The sequence below is a fragment of the Triturus cristatus genome, chromosome 9 (genome assembly GCF_964204655.1).
Source record: "Triturus cristatus chromosome 9, aTriCri1.1, whole genome shotgun sequence".
Lineage (NCBI taxonomy): Eukaryota > Metazoa > Chordata > Amphibia > Caudata > Salamandridae > Triturus > Triturus cristatus.
This window is the reverse complement of record NC_140592.1, coordinates 755,605,338-755,624,532: the sequence shown is the minus strand read 5'-3', so window position 1 is coordinate 755,624,532 and position 19,195 is coordinate 755,605,338. Positions and strand designations below refer to the sequence as shown.

The 19,195-nt window shown below is 48.2% G+C and overlaps 1 long non-coding RNA gene across 1 annotated transcript in view; it reads right to left on the bottom strand.

Moving 5' to 3' along the window:
* Positions 1 to 1,338, bottom strand: part of LOC146798773 (uncharacterized) — a 174,014-nt gene extending 172,676 nt beyond the window's left edge. The window contains exon 1 of the long non-coding RNA XR_014969203.1: positions 1,256 to 1,338. This is a non-coding gene — a long non-coding RNA (uncharacterized LOC146798773). The remainder of the gene's footprint in view (positions 1 to 1,255) is intronic.
* Positions 1,339 to 19,195: the final 17,857 nt, after the last annotated feature.

The following is a 19,195-nucleotide window of genomic DNA, read 5'->3' as shown; positions in this document are numbered from 1 at the left end:
ACAAATAACGTAGGTGAAAAACTTTAAGTATAAATCGTTAAGCTGTTCTCAAAGAAGACAACCACTTTTTCAACTTGCTGGAAAATACTTAAAATTGTTGTAGATTTAATATTCAAAACCATCTGCACTTTGATCTATAAATATAAATGGTGTCACACCAGCAAAATCAATACTTTTAAGAAAAACTGTTGTAACCCATTTTACGCAGTGAAACAATCCTGTAGCAAGGCATAAAGGAACTACCCATGCAGATGTGATCACTGCATTTAGATGTTAAACATTTAATGAAAAAAAAACACATTCCTTAACTATATGCTGATTAAAAACAACCAACAGCAAAATGGCACGACACACACCACTCTGGCGATGAACTGCAGGCACATTGAGCGCCAAGGTCCACACAACAGCTGTATCAAAGGTTGATACAATATCGCTTATGCCCTCTTGACATACAAAAGGCAATATCTTGTAACACAATTTGAGCAAAGGTTGTCTGTTGTGACTTAAAGCATTCCACGCATGTCTTGAAGTGACGTAATCACAAGTGCATCACTGTGTGCCTCCACTAAAAAGCCCTCCACAAGCATATCATGGCCCTCGCCACAAGCAGTCCAGGGCTCGGTGCAATATTTATCACACCCCATACAATCAGACTCTGCTGGAGGCAGAAGTTTGTGGGTGCGATAAATAGCACATATTGTAACTTTTGAGAAGGGGCAGGAGGATTTTCTGCAATTACCGGTCCATTTTCCCTTGGTAAATGTCCACCAAAATCAACATTTTTCTGTTAATTATCAGGAATGTTTCCCCATGCAAATTAAAATTGTGTGTTTGCGTGTGTGCGGGGGTGGGAGGGGGTATGTGCGGTAGATACACATACCTCCAGAATTGAACTGGTTACTCACTCATAATAAGGGCCTCTTTAAGCTCTGACATCTTCGAAAACCGCCACAAAAGTTACTCATGGGGAGCTCTCCATAGACCCAGCACATTAATGGACCTTTTGTGGGACACATCTGCCCAGGTGTTAAGCATCTTCACACAACAAAGCTTCATAACGCATTATGTACATGAGAAAACCAATAACAGCAAACAACAAAGCTTCATAACGCATTATGTACATAAGAAAACCAATAACACCATATGAAGGGATTATATTCCCCAAAGTTTCGCGTGTCACACAATTAAACCTTGAGGCCTCATGTCACAAATTCTAATTGTATCAATAAAACCAAAAACAATGCAAACAACTTACCAATCGATTTGAAAAACTAGATCCGAAGGGACCAACGGCCTGTACTCAAGTGCTCCGAGAAACAGCGAGATACAGGTGGTTCAGGGGCGTAACACAGGCCCCCGCATCCCCCGCAGTGGGGGGGCCCCTGCCCCCGCATCCCCCGCAGTAGGGGGGCCCCCAAGCTCCTGGGGGCCCCCTCAGCACTGCACTTCGGCCGGAGCTCCTGATAGAGTCCGGAGGGGGCCGCTCCACGTACTTTGCAGGGGGGCCCCCTCAATTACCGTTAGGCCACTGAGGTGGTTTGAATCATACAGACCAGTACTCTACGCTCTCTCGCTCCCACGTCACCCAGCATCACAATGGAGAAAACATCATTCATACTGTGACATCACTCAAGCAGCTAGGCCACGTGTGTGTTGTCGCCATGGCAGCAGCTGGAATGTAAATTTCACTAAGTTCTAATGAAACCTGCATCGGATGTAATTTCATGCAGTTTTATTTACTCACAAAAAATGCAATTCCATTACACTACTTTAATAAGTAACTTGTTCACATATAGTGAAGTGATATCATGCTAATTGACAGATCGCATTCTCTTCCCCAAAATGAGTTTTTCTGGTAACTTTTTGTATTGTCACTGTTTTGAATAAAAACAAAACTTAAAAATGTCCTAGTTACTCCTCAACTGCAGCATACCCTCTCTTGGTTGGCATTCGGTTATATTGGGGCTTGGCTTATTATGTAAGTGAATATGTGTTATTCTGGAGGGCTTTAAGGTCTCGCCGGTGCTGCTGAGCACCGGCAGTTTTTTAAAGGGGGCCTCGAAACGGGTCTCTATCGGGATCTGTTTTGGGTCCTGGCACAGGCGGTCCGTTTTTTCCCCCGGACTCCAGTGACATTGTAGTGAGGAACCACGCAGATGAAGCTGTTCAACTCTTTATTAGAATAAACCACAACAGCATCCTCAGCTTGTAAGTCATACAGGCAAGTCACCATAATGAAGGCAGTCACATCAACATTCTAAGGTGGCCTTCCTACCAACATTCCAGGACTGTACCATTGACGTCCTTGGGGTAGGGGTGCATGGCCCATACCAAGAGGGAGAAATTACAACACATCTTTCCCCCATACAAACGGACAGAGCGAGGTCTGCCTTTAACCTTGGGAAGGAAGAAAACAACCCAATCTCCCTGAGTGTACCTGACCCCGTGGGCCCCGCCGTGGGAAGCAGATGTGCAACCTACAACCCCATGCTATAATCCTGGTGCCAGCTTGGAGCGTTCTTTTGCCGGCCCCCTCTCCTCGGTTGTGCCATCTCCGCCCTCTCTTCGTTACCTTGTCCCCTGGTGCCTTCTCTGCTGGGCCTTTCCCTCACGTCCAACGCCACCCTGTCCATACTCCATTTTTTCCCATCATCCAGGATTACCACATTTCTCTTGAACTCCTTAATTCTTCCCTGGGGGTAATACTTTCCCCCTTTTCCCCTCATGATCTCTGGTTTCCTGATGTGCACCGTTTGCCCTGGAAGAAGGGATTTCTCCTTGACCCCCCACTTCCTGTCATACCACTCCTGGTATTTACCCTGTCGGGCCACCGTTCTTTCCCGGAATTCCTCCTTGTCAACTTCACCCATCTCTTTTGGGCACAACCAATTCGGGGACAATTTCGATCCTGCCCTCCTTCCCCTCAACAGTTCAAAGGGGGTATGACCCGTAGAGAGACTGGGTGTAGTGTGGTAGGCCCAAAGCATGTCTCTAATGGCCGGTTCAATGGCCAACCCTGATTTGTTTGCCAGTTGTATGCATTCTTTCAACATCCTGTTGGCTCTCTCCACCTTCCCATTGGCTTTAGGGCAATAAAGGGGAGTACGCACATGTGGTATGGACATGTCCTCAAGGAACTCTCTCATCTCCTCCGACACAAACTGTACCCCACTGTCTGTGACAAGGGAGGAGGGAATCCCTTCTTTGGAGAATATTTCGCTCATGAACTCTATCAGTGTCTTCGTGTTGATGGTGTTCACGAATTTACAGGATATCCAGTTCGAATAGTAGTCAATGATTACCAAGAGATACCACTCCTGTGGTCCTTTGGCACGAATGGGCCCCGTAATGTCAAATCCCAGTTTGTCCCATGGTACCATTGGGATTTCCACGGGAATGAGTGGGGCGTGTCTTATGCTTCTTGACTTGTCACTCATGCTACATGCGTAACAGTCCTTTACCTTGTCCTCCATTAACTGATCCATTCCTGGGAACCAGTAATCCGCTCTCAGACATGCCTTGCACAAGCTCCGTCCCATATGCCCCTCATGGGTGAGATCAATTATTTTAGATCTTGAGCTCTCCGGAGGTACAATTTTTCCTGACTTGAGCAGTAGTCTCCCCTCAATGGACAAGTCATTCCTTACGTTCCAAAAGGGTTGAATGTTTTCTGGCAGGTCCCTGCACCTGATAGGCCATCCTTTCGTCACTAACCCCTTAACTTCGCCTAGGATCGTGTCCTGGTCCATTTGCTGGTCCCATACCTCTCTCGCAACCGCAGGGATCTTAACTTCCATCACCATCTCCTTATCCTTTTCCATTGGCTTTTCCATAGGAGACCTTGAAAGAAAGTCCGCCACTTTATTTTGCTGACCTGGGACAAATCCTACTTTGTAGTTAAATCCTTGCAATCCAAGGATCCATTTTGCAATCCTTGGCGTCACATTCTCCAAGTCTTTTTTCCCAAACAACCCCACAAGCTGCTTGTGGTCCGTGTATACTTCAAATGGCATACCCCACACGTAAAAATTGAAGTGCTTGATAGACCAATAAACAGCCAATGCTTCCTTCTCAATGGTTGAATAATTTGACTCTGCAGCTGTCAAGGACCTTGAAGCAAACGCCACCACCTTCACACCTTCCTCCGTTCTTTGTGACAGCATTGCCCCTATTTCTTTGCTGTTGGCATCAGTGGTAATAATAGTGTCTTTCTTTACATCAAAATTTCCAATGTACGGCGCCGTGGCAATGGCTTCCTTTATGTTTTTTAATGCCTCATCCTGTTCCTTCCCCCAAGTGAACTCACAATTTTTTTTCAGCATTTCTCTCAAGGGTTGGGCCATCATAGCAAAATTCTTGATAAACTTCGCCATATACTTCGCCAGACCCAGGAATGAAAGCACTTCCTCCTTGTTCGTGGGTTTAGGCGCGCTCCTCACTGCTTCCACCAGACTATACTTGGGTTTGATTCCTTCCTCCGATATTATGTGTCCCAAATACTCTACTGACGTGACACCCACCTTGCATTTGCTTTCCTTCGTGGTAAATCCTACCACCTTAAATCTTTCTAGGACCCTTTCGGCATTCATCTTATGCTCCCCTTCGCTTGTACCATAAATCAGTATGTCATCCTGGAAGCACATGCACTTCTGGCAATCCTTTAGTACATGCTGCATGGCTCTTTGGAAAGCCGAAGCTGCTGATGCCAGACCAAACGGCATTCTTAGGAACTTGAAGTTACCAAATGGGGTCGTGAAAGCCGTTAACGGCTGTGATTCTGGGTGCAATCCTATTTGATAGTATGCGGATGATAAATCCAACACACTAAACACTTTTGCTCCTTGCAATGTGCTTAACATTTCATGAATTCTAGGCAAGGGGTGTCTGTCCACCACTATGCTGCTATTAAGGGCTCTCAAGTCCACGCAGAGCCTAATGCTCTTGCCACTGTCCTTAGTCGTGATGACAATAGGTGCCAACCATGCTGAGCTCTCAATCTCCTGGATGACCCCTTCCCTAACCAATTTCTCCAACTCCATCCTTAAAGGTTCTCTCATTAACAAGGGGACTGATCTTGTTCTGTGAACAACTGGCTTTGCCCCTCCTTTCAGTACAATTTTGTGCATGTAGTTCTTGAGCAACCCCAGCTCCTCACTGAAAACTTCAGGGTAATTCTTAATGAGTCCTGCACTATCCCCTGGTGTTTCCATGAGTAATACCTGTTCACTATTGTTGGGATCCAGCTTAATGCCAAGCTCTTTCTGGTGTTTCCATCCCAGCAGGCTCGACCCCTCCTTTGCAATGTTTACCTTCCCCACCGTGTGCCTGTCTTTGAATGAAATCCTCATCCTCACCATGCCTTCCGGGGGTATAGGGATCTTGTTGTACCCTGAAGGGGAAATGTCTGCCCTTTCTAACTTGATACACTGATCTCCAAATTTTTCCTCAAAAACTCTCTTTTCTACTAATGTAAATGGAGAGCAAGAATCCGCATAAACTTTAACCCCCACATCATCCAGTCTGATCTCACATGTGGGATACACAGTATTGTTTTCCACGCTCTCCCCCTCAATTTGGAAAATATAATTCTTATCTGTGACATCCCCCATCTCATTGCTATCGACCATATGAACTTTGGGTGTAAACACATTACAAACTTTTGAGAAATGACCCCTCTTGTTGCATTTCCTACATACAATATTTCTTGCAGGACACTTCCAGTTGTTCGCCAAATGGTTATGGCTACCACATCTAAAACATTGTAAGCTGTTCAATTTCTTATTTACCACCTCTTTATGTTTTTGCTCCACCACACACACAGCTTCGTTGACCGACCCCTCTTTGTGCTCTGCTCTTTCCTTCCCTGCCTCTCCAATTTTCATCTCTTTCATGCACTGTGCCGTGTGTTCTAACCCCTTAGCTATACTAATAGCCTCCTCTAGATCGGGGTTTCTTGTGAGTAGCTCCTCTTGCACTTTCCCATCATTCGTACACCTCACCAATTGGTCTCTTATAAGTGAATCAGTGAGAGCCCCAAACTCACACGTGGCTGACATGCCTCTTAACACAGCAATGTACGATGAGACTTTTTCTTCCTTCTTCTGACTACGTTTGAAAAATTTGTGTCTCTCTAGGACTACATTCAGTTTCACCTTGAAATGCTCTCCCAACTTCCTTAAAGTGTATTCATACACATCCACCCCTTCATCCTCCTCCAAGGGTTCATCCTCAACCAATCTCCCAGTGACATCCTCGTACACTTTCCTTCCTTGCACTCCTAGATTGTGTAATAAAATATGCTGCTTTCTTATATTTGAAAAGTTACCACCGCCTATGGCGATTAAATAGGACTTGAAAATCCCTACCCATCTCCTCCAGGGTATTTCGGGCTCCCCTAATTCGTTCAGAAATGGGGGTGGTTGACTCATCCCTGCTCCTGCCATGGTAGTAAGTGCGAGTACCACCACTACGCTGTCGTAAAAATGTATAGATGTATGGATGTGACCTTAACCAAAATTAATTAATTACTTCCAACTAGACGAATAACATGGAGCCCTGAGCAAAGCCTCTGGGAGTGATGGGGAAGAGCTCAAACAGGTATATGACCAGAAACTTAAACGCAAACGATGAGCTTCCCACAGTTACTCACAGTGCACCACACAACAAAAGAAAACACCATACTTTCCCATTAACCTTAAGCTGTGAGACCCGGACTCCCTACAAGATAAACACTGTGCAATGTGCGTGAACTTCACCACTCAGGGCTACTCCCCAAGTATTAACCGCTAACTCTATTCTCCCCCCTTAGAGTTACTTCTCTGCTGCAAGTCCCATTTCTGCTCCAGTGAATGTTTCTGTGGCCCCGCCTACACCAGGAACAGGAGCTGCCTACGAGGGAGGCGTCTCTCGAAACGCTGACAGGATTTTCCTCACGTCGCGCGGAATCCTCGTTGCCTTCAAAGAACCCAGCGCCGCTCGACGACAAGTTAGTGCTCCCAGCCTGTGGATATTCTCCTCACGTCGCGCAGAATCCTCGTTGCCTTCAGAGAACCCAGCGCCTTTCGACGAAAGGTAAGTGCTCCCAGCCTGTGGATATTCTCCTCCGTAGTCCACACAGAACGTCCCTCGCCGTCGCAGGTGATACGCCCCTTATTTCTCCACACTTCTTCTTCTTAGTCGCGTCTCCTCACAGAATGTCTGAGGCGCCCACAGGAAGCGACGCCTATGAACAGGCTACCACAGTAGCTACCCGTGAGTGCCGACCCACTACTCACGTCCAACCGAGGCCTTCCGAAGTTCCGCCGTACAATACGTTGCCTCCTGTCGCTCGCTCAGCCACCCGTGTGTCACGGTCTCCCTCACCACTTCCTAGTATGACTCCGTAACACCAGTGGTCCGCTGCTTTACCGCTTCACAGAGCTTCTCTTGACTAAACGCCAAATTGCCTCAAGATAATTTTTTTTTTTGCGGAAGCTGTTGCAATATGATAGCCTCCTTGCTGCAAGAGCTATACTGCCTCGAATAAATCAGGATCTTCCGGTAGACATCCTCCAGCTGTCAGACCAGTCAGCCACCATTAGAACAGCGAACCTGCTTCACACATCTCGCCTCACCGCTGCTGATCTTCCGACAATGCCAAAGTCACTTTCTCCGTCACGGTTCCACCGATCCACCTTACAAGCTCATAAATCTACAGGGGAGAATGCTGCTCCGTCCCTGTCACGGCTTCCCATGTCACTCGTCGCCAAATCTGTAGTGAGGAACCACGCAGATGAAGCTGTTCAACTCTTTATTAGAATAAACCACAACAGCATCCTCAGCTTGTAAGTCATACAGGCAAGTCACCATAATGAAGGCAGTCACATCAACATTCTAAGGTGGCCTTCCTACCAACATTCCAGGACTGTACCATTGACGTCCTTGGGGTAGGGGTGCATGGCCCATACCAAGAGGGAGAAATTACAACAGACATCAGGCACATTGATGTGTGCGTGCTCAATGTGTGCATGCGCAGACTGCTCACTTCTCACTGGTGGAGAAGGTGCGGAATGAGGTCATGCCAGGTGAACTGTAGTAGGGGAAGGGAAATCCTTTAAAGAGAGTCATTTTCCCTCTGGATTTCCTGTCTCTTTTTGAAACTCAGGAGCAGCAACATTGTCGTGGTGTCACCAGTAGTCGAAGTGGGGGGGAAAAAGTAGGGGAACTGTAGGTGGAGAATCAGAGGGCGGAAATAACCCGAGCATTGGGGCAGTGGGCGGAGTCAGAGGTGTGGCCAGAAGGAGCAAAACATACCAATTTTTTGTATTTGTTTTGCATTTCACTGACCAGTTACAGCTCATTACGTTATTTAATTCAAATTGACATTAAAATACATTCACAAATTGGGATACGTATCCAATCACAGAATGTTCCAAATACACTTCAAAGTGCTATCACAAGCCATTTGTCTCTCAGTCGTACATTTTCTGTCATCAGCGCTTTTCCTCCCCTTTTCCACAAAAGTAGTTCAAACTTGAATGGCAAAATATCCTATTTTGCTAATGTTTTCCACATAATTATGGCTCTGCATAATACATCATCTGCTGCATTATCTGACGCATTTACCTAATAAATTGTTTGTAGCTCAAACGGATCAAAAGTTATAAAAAATTTGACTTGTGTTGCTGCAAAGTGGAGGGCCCTTTGCAAAGGTTGAGTGGTTACCTTTATCACTGCTACATTTGTATGTTGAACTGGTACTAACGAGACAACATATTTGCAGAGACTGTTAGTATATGTAAAAATGTCAAAATATTAAAGCATCAGGAAATATACTGCATTACGCTGCAGCCTTTTTCTTGCTGCATAATTTAGTTAACACTGCAGCATAATTTTGTCCTCCATTGCTGCATAATTCCAGCGACTTCAAAGCAGGCAGCACATGTTAAAAGTGCTTGTGCAGAGGAGGAGCCTAGCGCTTGACCAAGATGGCCGCGTGAGCCTTGAGCTCCCGCGACCCTCGCGCCCTCCTGCACTTATCCTGTCCTAAATCCTGTTTTTCATGCACGGAATCCCGCAGATGAGTCACAGCTGGGGCGATTGACGTTGTCCGGGCTAAGATCGCCCACCGGGAACCGACGTTGTGCATGGCGGAAGATTGCGGCCTACCTCCGAAGGATGCCAGGGGCTCGCGTTGGCAGGAAGCCCGGCCACTAATTGAACAACAGCGGCCTTGGGAGGTGTGAACTGGCGGACGGGTGCCGCTGCACTTTCACTTTCGCTTTCTCGCCCTTTGTTTGCTCTGGCCCGGGAGTGCTTCGTGCTGATCCCCTGATATCTGGAGGACCTACACTCGACCCTGGCTGGCTGTTGAAGTTTTGGTTGACCCTGTCTCCTCTGGCTGAGCGAGGGACGTCTTTTTGTAACTGACCGCCCTGCTGTTCGAGATGTCGACCAAACCGGAGGGGGACAAGCCGAAGTCTAAGGCTACCAGGCGGGGAGGCTATACCCAATCCAACAATATGGATCGCTATGCCCAGCAGAAGGGGTCGCCTGGTGGATCGGGACAGTCGATGGAAGTGCAGAAGGCCGATCCATCCCCAGCCTCGGAGTTATCATTGCAGGATATCAAGGGGGCGATTGAGGGGATGCAATCATCGATTGGGCGGCAGTTCGAGACCCTGGCGCACAAGGTGGACATGATTTTGGTTGATGTCAACTTGATTCGCGCGGACCTGGGCAAAACCAATGAGCGGGTCAAGTCCCTGGATCTCAAGACCACTGGCCTCGCGGATGATGTCTCGGAACTCCAGGTTGAGGTTCGCAAGTTACGGACCGCGAATGACCTCTCCGCCCGCCGGCTCGAGGACTTTGAAGGTCGGGCCCGGCGCAACAATGTGCGCCTTATTGGGGTCCCGGAAACTTCGGAGGAGCTCTCCGTGGATTTACTCGTCGAGGACTTGGTGGTGAATCATCTTGCGCCTAAGGGCCTCGGCAAATTTTTTGCGGTTGAGCGGGCTCACCGAGTGCCTGGCGGAAGGCCTAAGGTGGGAGCCCCCCCGCGACCGATTGTCGCCCGGATCTTTCACTTTCGAGACCGAGACGCTATCCTGCAAGCATCAAGGGTGAAAGGCCCGGTGCCTTTTCAGAATGCCTCTGTGAGCTTTTATCCTGACTTCACCCAGATGGTGCAGAAGCAAAGGCAGAGTTTCCTGGGGGTGAAGAGGCGGCTTAGGGAGATGGACCTGAAATATGCCATGCTTTTCCCCGCCAGGCTACGGGTGGTGTATGAGGATCGGACTTTCTTTTTCGAATCGCCGGACATGGCAGGGGACTGGTTGGATGCACTCCCTCGGCGACAGCCCGGCGGGGACCGTGTGGTTGGAGCGGAAGGCGACCGGGATGGACAGGAGTGACACCTCGGTGTCGGTCTGTTTTGACTCAGTCCCAGACAGTGACTAGCACCCTACTGCAGTAATGGGAGGGCGGCGGGGGGAAGATAGGAGCTCTTTCCTCCCTTGGGGTACTTTTGTGGATTTGTTTTTGGTAGGGCGACAGGCACACTGCAAGTTGGGGGGGCTTCGCAAGCTGACGCAGGGGTGCAGGGAGGGGGGGGATTTGGGATGTTGGGGTTGTTGTTGGGGGTTTTTTTTCTTGCAAGGCGTAGTAATTGTTGTCAGTATTGTCCGATTGTGGTTAGGGGATCGTATAAAATGGGGGATAGTCCTGCAATTCTTGAAACGGACCTCACCAGATGTGGTCCTCTTGCAGGAGACCCACCTTATAGGGAATACGTGTTATGCACTTAATAGAAAGGGTTATAAATTCGTTGCTCACTCGGGGTTCTCCTCGGGCTCCAAGGGTGCGGGCATACTTGTTAGAGCTTCCCTACCATTCGAGGTTGACTCCACCATTGCTGATGATAGGGGGCGCTTTGTGGCTGTGGCGGGGAGGTGGGAGGGCAGAACGTTGGTATTGGTTTCTGTTTATGTCCCTCCTGCCTTGCAGGCCTCCACGTTTGCTGATCTGGGCAAGGCCTTGTTGGAACTCCCTGAAGGGATGCTGGTGGTGGGTGGGGACTTCAATGCGGTTGGATCTGGATTGTTCGATAGGTACCCGCCCAGGGACACCGGGGGGGCTCAGAAGTGGCTTCCCGACTTTATAGATACTTTTGGCCTGGTAGACTGTTGGAGGCTACGGCACCCCACCCAGAGACAATATACCTTTCACTCCGGGGCCCACGGCAGTCTCTCTCGGATTGATTACTTGCTCACTCTGGCTGCGCACGCCTCATTGGTATCTGAGGCTAGGCACATGGCACGGGGTATCTCCGATCACTCGCCGGTGTGGGCCCATCTGGATATTGGCCGGGCAGTGGGGGGCAGGGTGGCTCCCATTAACCCCTGGTACTTTCGTGACCCCAAGCTGCGCAGTGCGTTGCTGAAGGCAGTTGATCACTATTTTCAGGATAATCAGGGTTCAGTTGAATCTGCGGTGTCCTTGTGGGAAGCGTTTAAGACCGTATTGAGAGGGGAGGCCCTCTCCTTGGTAGTGGCCGCCAAGCGGCGGAGAGACGCCGAGGTGACACAAGTTGAGGACGAGATTGCGGCTTTAGACGTGGCCTTGGAGGAGGAGGTTGCGGCGGCCACACTGCATAATTTGAGCTTGAAGCAATTGGAATACAGGGATCTGGTGACGAACGCTGCCAAGACCCTCAGTAGGGAGCAGCAGGGTCGATTGTACAATGTCGGTGATAAGGCCGGGAAACTGTTGGCGTGGTTGGATAAAAAAGAGCGTGTTAATCGAGTGGTGCCGGAGTTGTCCATGGATGGGGGAGAGGTTGTCACTGACCCCGATGGTATAGTCCAGTGTTTCTCGGACTATTTTCGTACGGTATACACCTCGGTTTCGGATAGGCCGACTGAGGACTCTTGCGACCTTCTGCGTGACATCGCCCTGCCCTGCCTTTCTGCCATAGATAGGGATGACCTCGATGGAGATATAACTGTTGACGAAGTGGCGTGTGCTATCCGTGCGTTGCGCTCGGGTAAGGCCTCGGGCCCAAATGGTTTGCCGATTGAGTTGTATAAGCTTCGTCCGGATAAGTTGGCTCCTCACCTGCGCGCCATGTTCGTGGAGGCGCGGGAGAATGGGTTTCTTCCGCTCGATCAACGACTGGCGACGATTGTGGTAATACATAAAGACGGTAAGCCCCGGGATAAGTGTGGTTCCTATCGGCCGATATCGCTTCTCAACGCTGAGCCGAAAATCCTTGCCAAGATCCTTGCTAACCGCCTGGTCCGGGTGCTTGGAGATTTGATCCACCCGGACCAGTCGGGCTTTATCCCACACCGTAACACTGCACTGAATCTTAGACGCCTTCATGGAGTGATTGCTAGGGCGGGCACGATGCGAGAGCCGGCCATTGTGGCGGCTCTCGATGCCACGATGGCTTTTGACACAGTGGAGTGGGCATACTTTTGGGCTGTGCTAGCCAAGTTCGGCTTCGGGCCTGGCTTTGTAGGCTGGGTGCAGTTGCTTTATGAGGGGCATCTTGCTAGTGTAGTGGTGAACGGGCGGGTGTCGACACCGTTCGAGCTCGGGAGGGGCACCCGGCAGGGCTGTCCCCTGTCGCCGCTGTTGTTCGCCCTTGCTCTTGAACCACTGGCGGCGTGGATACGATGGCGCCCGGATATACGTGGGATTCGATGGTCGCCTGACCACGAGGACCGTATTTCGCTTTACGCCGACGATATTCTGTTATACCTCACCTCGCCTAAGAAATCTCTCATAGTGGTTTGTGACGTCTTGACTTCTTTCGGTAGGAACTCTGGTCTTGTTATTAACTGGGGGAAGTCATACTTGTATTCCCTGTGTGGTGATGTCCCGCCTGTCCCGCGAAACTGCTCGATCCAGATCGCCCGGCAGGGCTTTTTGTACTTAGGGATCTATATTTCCACTGACCCCACTTTACGATACGAGAAAAACTTGCTCCCACCCTTGGCACGTTTGCGGCGGGACGTGGCGGGCTGGCGGCGGTTGCCGCTATCCCTCCTTGGTCGCGCCGCTCTGTTTAAAATGATGTCCCTTCCCAGTTTCCTCTATGCCTTGCAGAATACCCTTGAATTGATCCCGGCCAGTTATTTCCGAGAGGTCGAAAGCCTCCAGCGCGCGCTACTGTGGGAAGGGCGACCGCGCATAGCGATTGCTAAGCTGACGCTTCCGTGGTATGACGGGGGTATCGCGCTTCCAGACATTCGACGTTATTATTGGGCCACTCAGTTGAGCGCGATTAACCATGGTGTCTATGGTCCGGCGCTGAGCCCCGGCTATGCCATGGACCGGTGGTTGCTGCGCGGGGGTAATTACCACAGAGCGCTGTACTCGAAGTCGTTGGACTTAACCCTTACGGGGCCCACCAGGGTGGCCGTGCACGTGTGGAAGGTGGCGACAGATTCACTGGGCTGGAAGGGTAAGCTTACCCTCGCCACCCCGTTGTTTGACTCCGATATTCTGGGAAAGCTTTGGCATACAAAAGGGTTTGAGAAATGGGACCTGATCGGTATATCCAGGGTTGGAGACCTTGTGGTTAAGGGTAGGGTGAAGTCATTTGAGGAGCTGCAGAAGGAATATGAGCTAGGGAGCATGGAGTTCTTCCGATATGCTCAAGTGTGTCACGCCTTGCGGTCAGTCCTTGTAGAGGGGGAGACGGTACCTGAGTCCTCTCCGTTAGAGGACCGTATCCTGGATGGCCATATGCCAGAGAGTACGATCTCTCTCATCTATAAGAAATTAATTAATGTTCGGGCTGATCTTCTTCTAGGGTTGCGCGATCAATGGACTAGGGATGGCCTCGAATTAGATGATGAGGATTGGCAGTATGCAGTCTCTTCTCCCAAAGAGGTCGCGATCCCTGCGCGCCTGCGGCTGGTGCAGCTTAAAATCCTCCATAGAGTTTATGTGACAGGGCCTAGGCTGGTCCATATGGGTTTCTCTGAGGAGGGCTTATGTAAGAGAGGCTATGGTATGGTGGGCACCTTCCTACATATTATTTGGGAATGCGGTGCGATCATGGAGTTCTGGAAGCGAATCCATGATGTGATGGGGGAGGTGACGGGCATCGTCATGCAGCCGGAGGCGCGGTGTTGCCTCCTGAATGTTTGGGGTCCTACTGACCACGACGCGGCACAGACTCAGTGGGTGACCCTAGGGAACATGGTAGCTAAGCGCGACATCGCTCGCCTGTGGGGCTCTGCTAGGCCCCCTACATTGACAGCGTGGATGGAAAACATGGATTGGAGCATGTTTAGGGAGAAGACAGTATATTGTGCTCGAGGGCGCCCCCGGAAATGGCACACAGTATGGGGGCGATGGAACCAGTATAGAGGGGGCATATGCCTGCCCCCAGACCCCGACCCGCCTGAGGAGCAGCTCTCCCCTTAGCATTCTTTCCGGCTTTGTAGTCTTTGCTGGTATGTGCCTGCCTTCTTGAGTCTCTGCTTTCCCCTCCTTTCCCTTACTATAGATCTGTGTCTGATGGACGAAATGGGGCTCGCCCCCCCTGATGGGAACCCTTTTTGTGCTTTAAGTACTTATCGCCTTGCTTGTGTTTGGGTTTGGGTGTGTGTTTATTTAAAACAGAACCTTTTGATTCTCCTGTCAGTGAAATGTGGACGCTCGCTTGTGTTGTGTTTCTAAAGCTGCCGTACCTCCGGGTTGTCGGCTGAATAGCTGTGTCCCTGACTTAACAGAATAAAGGTTTTATAAAAAAAAAAAAAAAAAAAAGTGCTTGTGCATGAAGCAAAGAGACTGTTAACTTTGTGAACTTATTTTGGTGTGCGTGCAAATCCTGCATTGCCGAGCCCTGATGAGTTGCAGCTAATACTGCTGAAACAAGGCCAATGAACGTACCAATGGGTGAGGTGGACCGGCATCAAGGGTCCTGGGACCTCAGGGACAGAGTCACTGTAGCTCTAGGGCAGAGGTCTTCAAACTTTTGTAGGTTGCGCCATACCAGCTACATTTTTTCAGATGTTGGGCCCCCCCACCACCTAACAGAAATTTCTGGAATCTAGTACACTACATAAGCGACCGCCACACGCATATCCCGGGCCTTATCCAGCAAATAATGTTCAACACAATAAGAGTGTTTAGTAAAGTGCAGGTTTGCGAGTGGGTGTGGTGAAATGACAGAGGCTTATTACACAGCTCAAACACCATTTTCAAAGATAAAATGTGCGCAAATTGTTTTTACTAGGATGCTTTCTTTTACATATGACATTGATTGATAATAACACCATCAACATTAATGTGTCGGGTGTGCCTGTTTTTCACCACAGTGATGGTCAATCTGTGGATGGATTTTTGCTACTGCCATCCTCAGGTTGTGTTCTCCACATCCAGTCTTGAACGGTACTTAGTTGTTAATACCGCAAGTGCTGACATAAATAGGACGAGCTGAAAGGCAAGAGAGTTTTGATAGCAGTTTCTCTCAAAGCTGAATATTCTGCAGACATTTTCAGCCAAAAGAGGGACTGTAAAGGAGACAGTGTTGTCAGATTTTTCGAGCACTCCCTAGCTCAGAGCTGGTACATGAGAAAGAAATATTCTCTAGAAATCATTAACAAACGTTTTAGGCAGCATTATAATGGGATAATTGCCCACCAACCTGTTATGGACCCGAAGACAAAGTTGAAAGTCCACAGAGAGGCCGTTGAACGAACACCTAATTGAGAATTCCTTAGTGATACGATAAGTTGCTTGCCCGAAGCAGTGGGGGTTAAGGACATGCCGGACTTATGTTTAAAAAAAATAGAACTAACAATGAATGAATGATGTTGTGTATTTTACTTCAGAGCAATGTTTGACAGACTTTGTGGTGGCAGGGAAATGTTAAGGATTTGGGTGCCCTGGGTAAAAACTAATTTGGGGATCCCTGTTCAGTACAGGTTTGAGCTTAAACGATTTACTTTCAGCTCAGCCATACCCTCTTTAGCCAGGCTACTAACGGTGCACAGGCGCTATGGTCGAAATTCTAAAAGCGTTTACATCTAATATTCAGAGATAGTGATGTGTTTTCACTGTTGTAACAAAGCAGCAGCCCACTAATTTTACAGAGAATAATATCTGTGATATCCTCCAATTTCTCATATGTGAGGACCCGCTTGGATCTAAAATAAACTTTATGGTTGTTGCATGAAACAAACACATTTCTCTGCAAATAGTAATAGACTCCTTACATCATTCACATTAAAAAGAAATGCAACAAAACGGTATTTACAAGAATCTGTTTAGGAATTATTCCAGGCCATCAGGGCAAAAACAGAGCTGTCTCTATCAAGGGCCCCCCTGGAAGGCTGGATTGAAGTGCATGTAAATGTGTCATTTTGTAATTTAGGTCGAAAACCTTGATGGGGCATGACATGCCCATACTCATGTACAGGGGCGCAACTAGACCTGAATTTCGGGTGGGGACTAACACTCCCAGACAGGGATGGCTCTAGCACTTGTTGCACACAGTGCAACAGTCTCTTTTGGTGCCCCCTTCCACATTTCCTCCTTTTTCATGAATTTCCTCACTACTACTCACCAACTAGCCACCTCATCTCTCTATAGCACCTTTCTGGCAAACATTTCATTTTTTTATAGCTCTACTCATGGTTTACTAACACTCAGTTCAGTGATCTGCATGGTACACATTCTTTGTAGCAGGCACATTAAACCCCTGCACTGTGTGGGTGGCAGGAGTGCTCATATGAGTGCACGGTGAGCCATGCGACTGTGAGAGTAGGGTAAGAGGAGTGACTGCAGGGTGAGTGAAGTGACCATATGAATTTGGGTGTGGATGTAAGTGCAGAGTGGGACGAATTAATGTATGGTTAGTGGTGGGCTTATTTGAGTGAGATTGCAGATTGAGCAGTGAGGGGGACAAGTGAGTGAAGGAGTAGGGTGCTCGTGTGACTGCAGGGTGAGGTACAGGATGAACAGCGCAAGTGCATTGTGAGTGCAGAGTGATCACTCCGAGTGCAGGGTAAGTGGGTGAAAGGTGTGAGTGCACCGGGATCAGTGTGAGTGCATTGTGATCGTTGTGAGTGCAGGGTGAGCTGAAAGTGAAGGGCGAGAATGAGGAGTGAGTTGTCTGAATGCAGGGTGCGTTCCCAGACACTTTAAGTGACTCAGAATGTTATTGACGGCAGCGTAGGGTTTCAAATGTGTTAAACTATTGCTATTATGCCAGTAACCAGGGATCAGGCTGGAGGAAATAAATAATGTGCTGATCTTGCGACAAACTCCCAGTCTTGTGATTAGGGTTGCCAGCTCATTATTTTGATGTCCCAGGCGGTACAAAAATAAAACGTCACCAAAAGCTGAATTGTTAGTACTTGTCTGTGCATACTTTGAACAGCAAATAAAAATAGAAATAACTTTTACTTGTGTTCTAGGGTTTGCCTGAATAATCCATGACTGTAATAAAAGGGAACAAAGACAGAAAAGTCACATTACAAATGAATACATGCGTCTTTATTTATATAACCATATTTTAGTGTCAAGACAAGCAATTTGGAGGCTGTTTAAACTACACATGGCTGGCTGGCATTTTGCGCGCCAAGTTTAAAATAAACTTGTCTCCTTTCTGGGAAGAGCTAACCCTCCCAGGAGGGAATTAATTCATAGAGCTGAAGTACTTCAGCTGCAGTGGGAGGCAAGGAGTCTCCTCTGCTAGGAACCCGAAGGAACATTAGAGTGGAGTGCGCGCCCCCCCTAGGATGGTGTTGCCCCCCCCCAGGGTGGCGCGCCCCACAGTTTGAAGAACTCTGCTCTAGGGTGTGCTTCTTTGTATGCCTGCCGACAAGACTGGAGGTGAACTTCAGTATGGATTGCCTTGAAGATTAACCCACACTTGCCACCCCTAGGGTCCACCTGCTGATGCTAAGGCACCATGGGGCATATTATCAAGAAACAGAGTTAAAATTATTGCCACTTTAGCGGCAGAAAACTGCCGCTAAAGCGGCGATAATGGGCTTGATAATATGACTTTGAGAATTCCAATAGAAGCCCTGTTCTGGTGTCCACATGGGCTTCTATTGGAATTCTCACGGGCATATTATCAAGCCCATTATGGTCGCTTAGGCAGCAGTTTTCTGCCGCTAAAGCGGTGATAATTTTAACGCCATGCTTGAAAATATGCCCACAGGGCTTTTAAGGCCTAGCAGGGGAATGTGCTCTCTCAGTAGAGTAGTCTGTTGGACTGGTCATAAAGGCTGAACCTGGTTCCCCAGTTCCAAATTCCGCATCTCTTACCAAAGAAGTGCCACATCCTCTCCCCCACTGGACACCATACTGCCCCACTTAGAGAAAATCGCACTGCCTTTAACTACTACCAAATTGTGCCCCTCTATAAACACCTAGATGAGATTCAATTCAAAATATACACTTGACAAGAGTAATACACTGGCTGAAAAAAGTAACAACATTCTGGAAAAAGCAAACACTCATAGGGAATACAACTTAACACTTTTACACTCATTATTCAAAAATGAATGAGCGTTTTTGCCTGAAAAGTTAAGCACATGAATAAAGGGCTTGGGAGGGACCCGTTTCAATGTCCATTGCTTATATCCTTACAAAACATAAGCAGTATGGTTTAAAAAGACCCCATCCCTGGATACAGAGCTGCGGTACACATTTTATGAACTAAAATAGGGAAAACAACTGATAAGGATCACATTAAATGTTTTCCAATCCACTCATCAAGCAGGTATTGCAGTACCTCCATGAATGGCGCACTTGCCCACTTGGGGAAAAATGCTGTTCAAAGAAAGATGGGAAAAGAAAAGTAGAGCTTCATTGGCAAACGCTGTAAAGTGCCGCTAATGTGTTTGGGGGTGAATAAAATCAATCAGGCCAATTTGTGACCTCTCTCTCTTGCTTTATTTAGTTAAGTATTTATTGTTCAAATGTTAAATCTTTTTTTCTCTCCTCCCGAGGCTGCATAGAAAAATGTCAGAAAAAGACATTTGCAGCAAAAGTGTTTCCTCTTTTTTGGGATCCATTTCGCAGGGGAACGAATGAAAGAAAGCAGAGGAAAGAAAAGTCACGGTTTCATCAAGTGACCTGGAGCATGACAAAAAGGTAGAGAATAAGAGAAAGAGAGGGGGGCGGCTGATAGCGGTGGAGCAGGAGAAGTGGACACTGTCCTTGACTTCTCTGGGCAAGA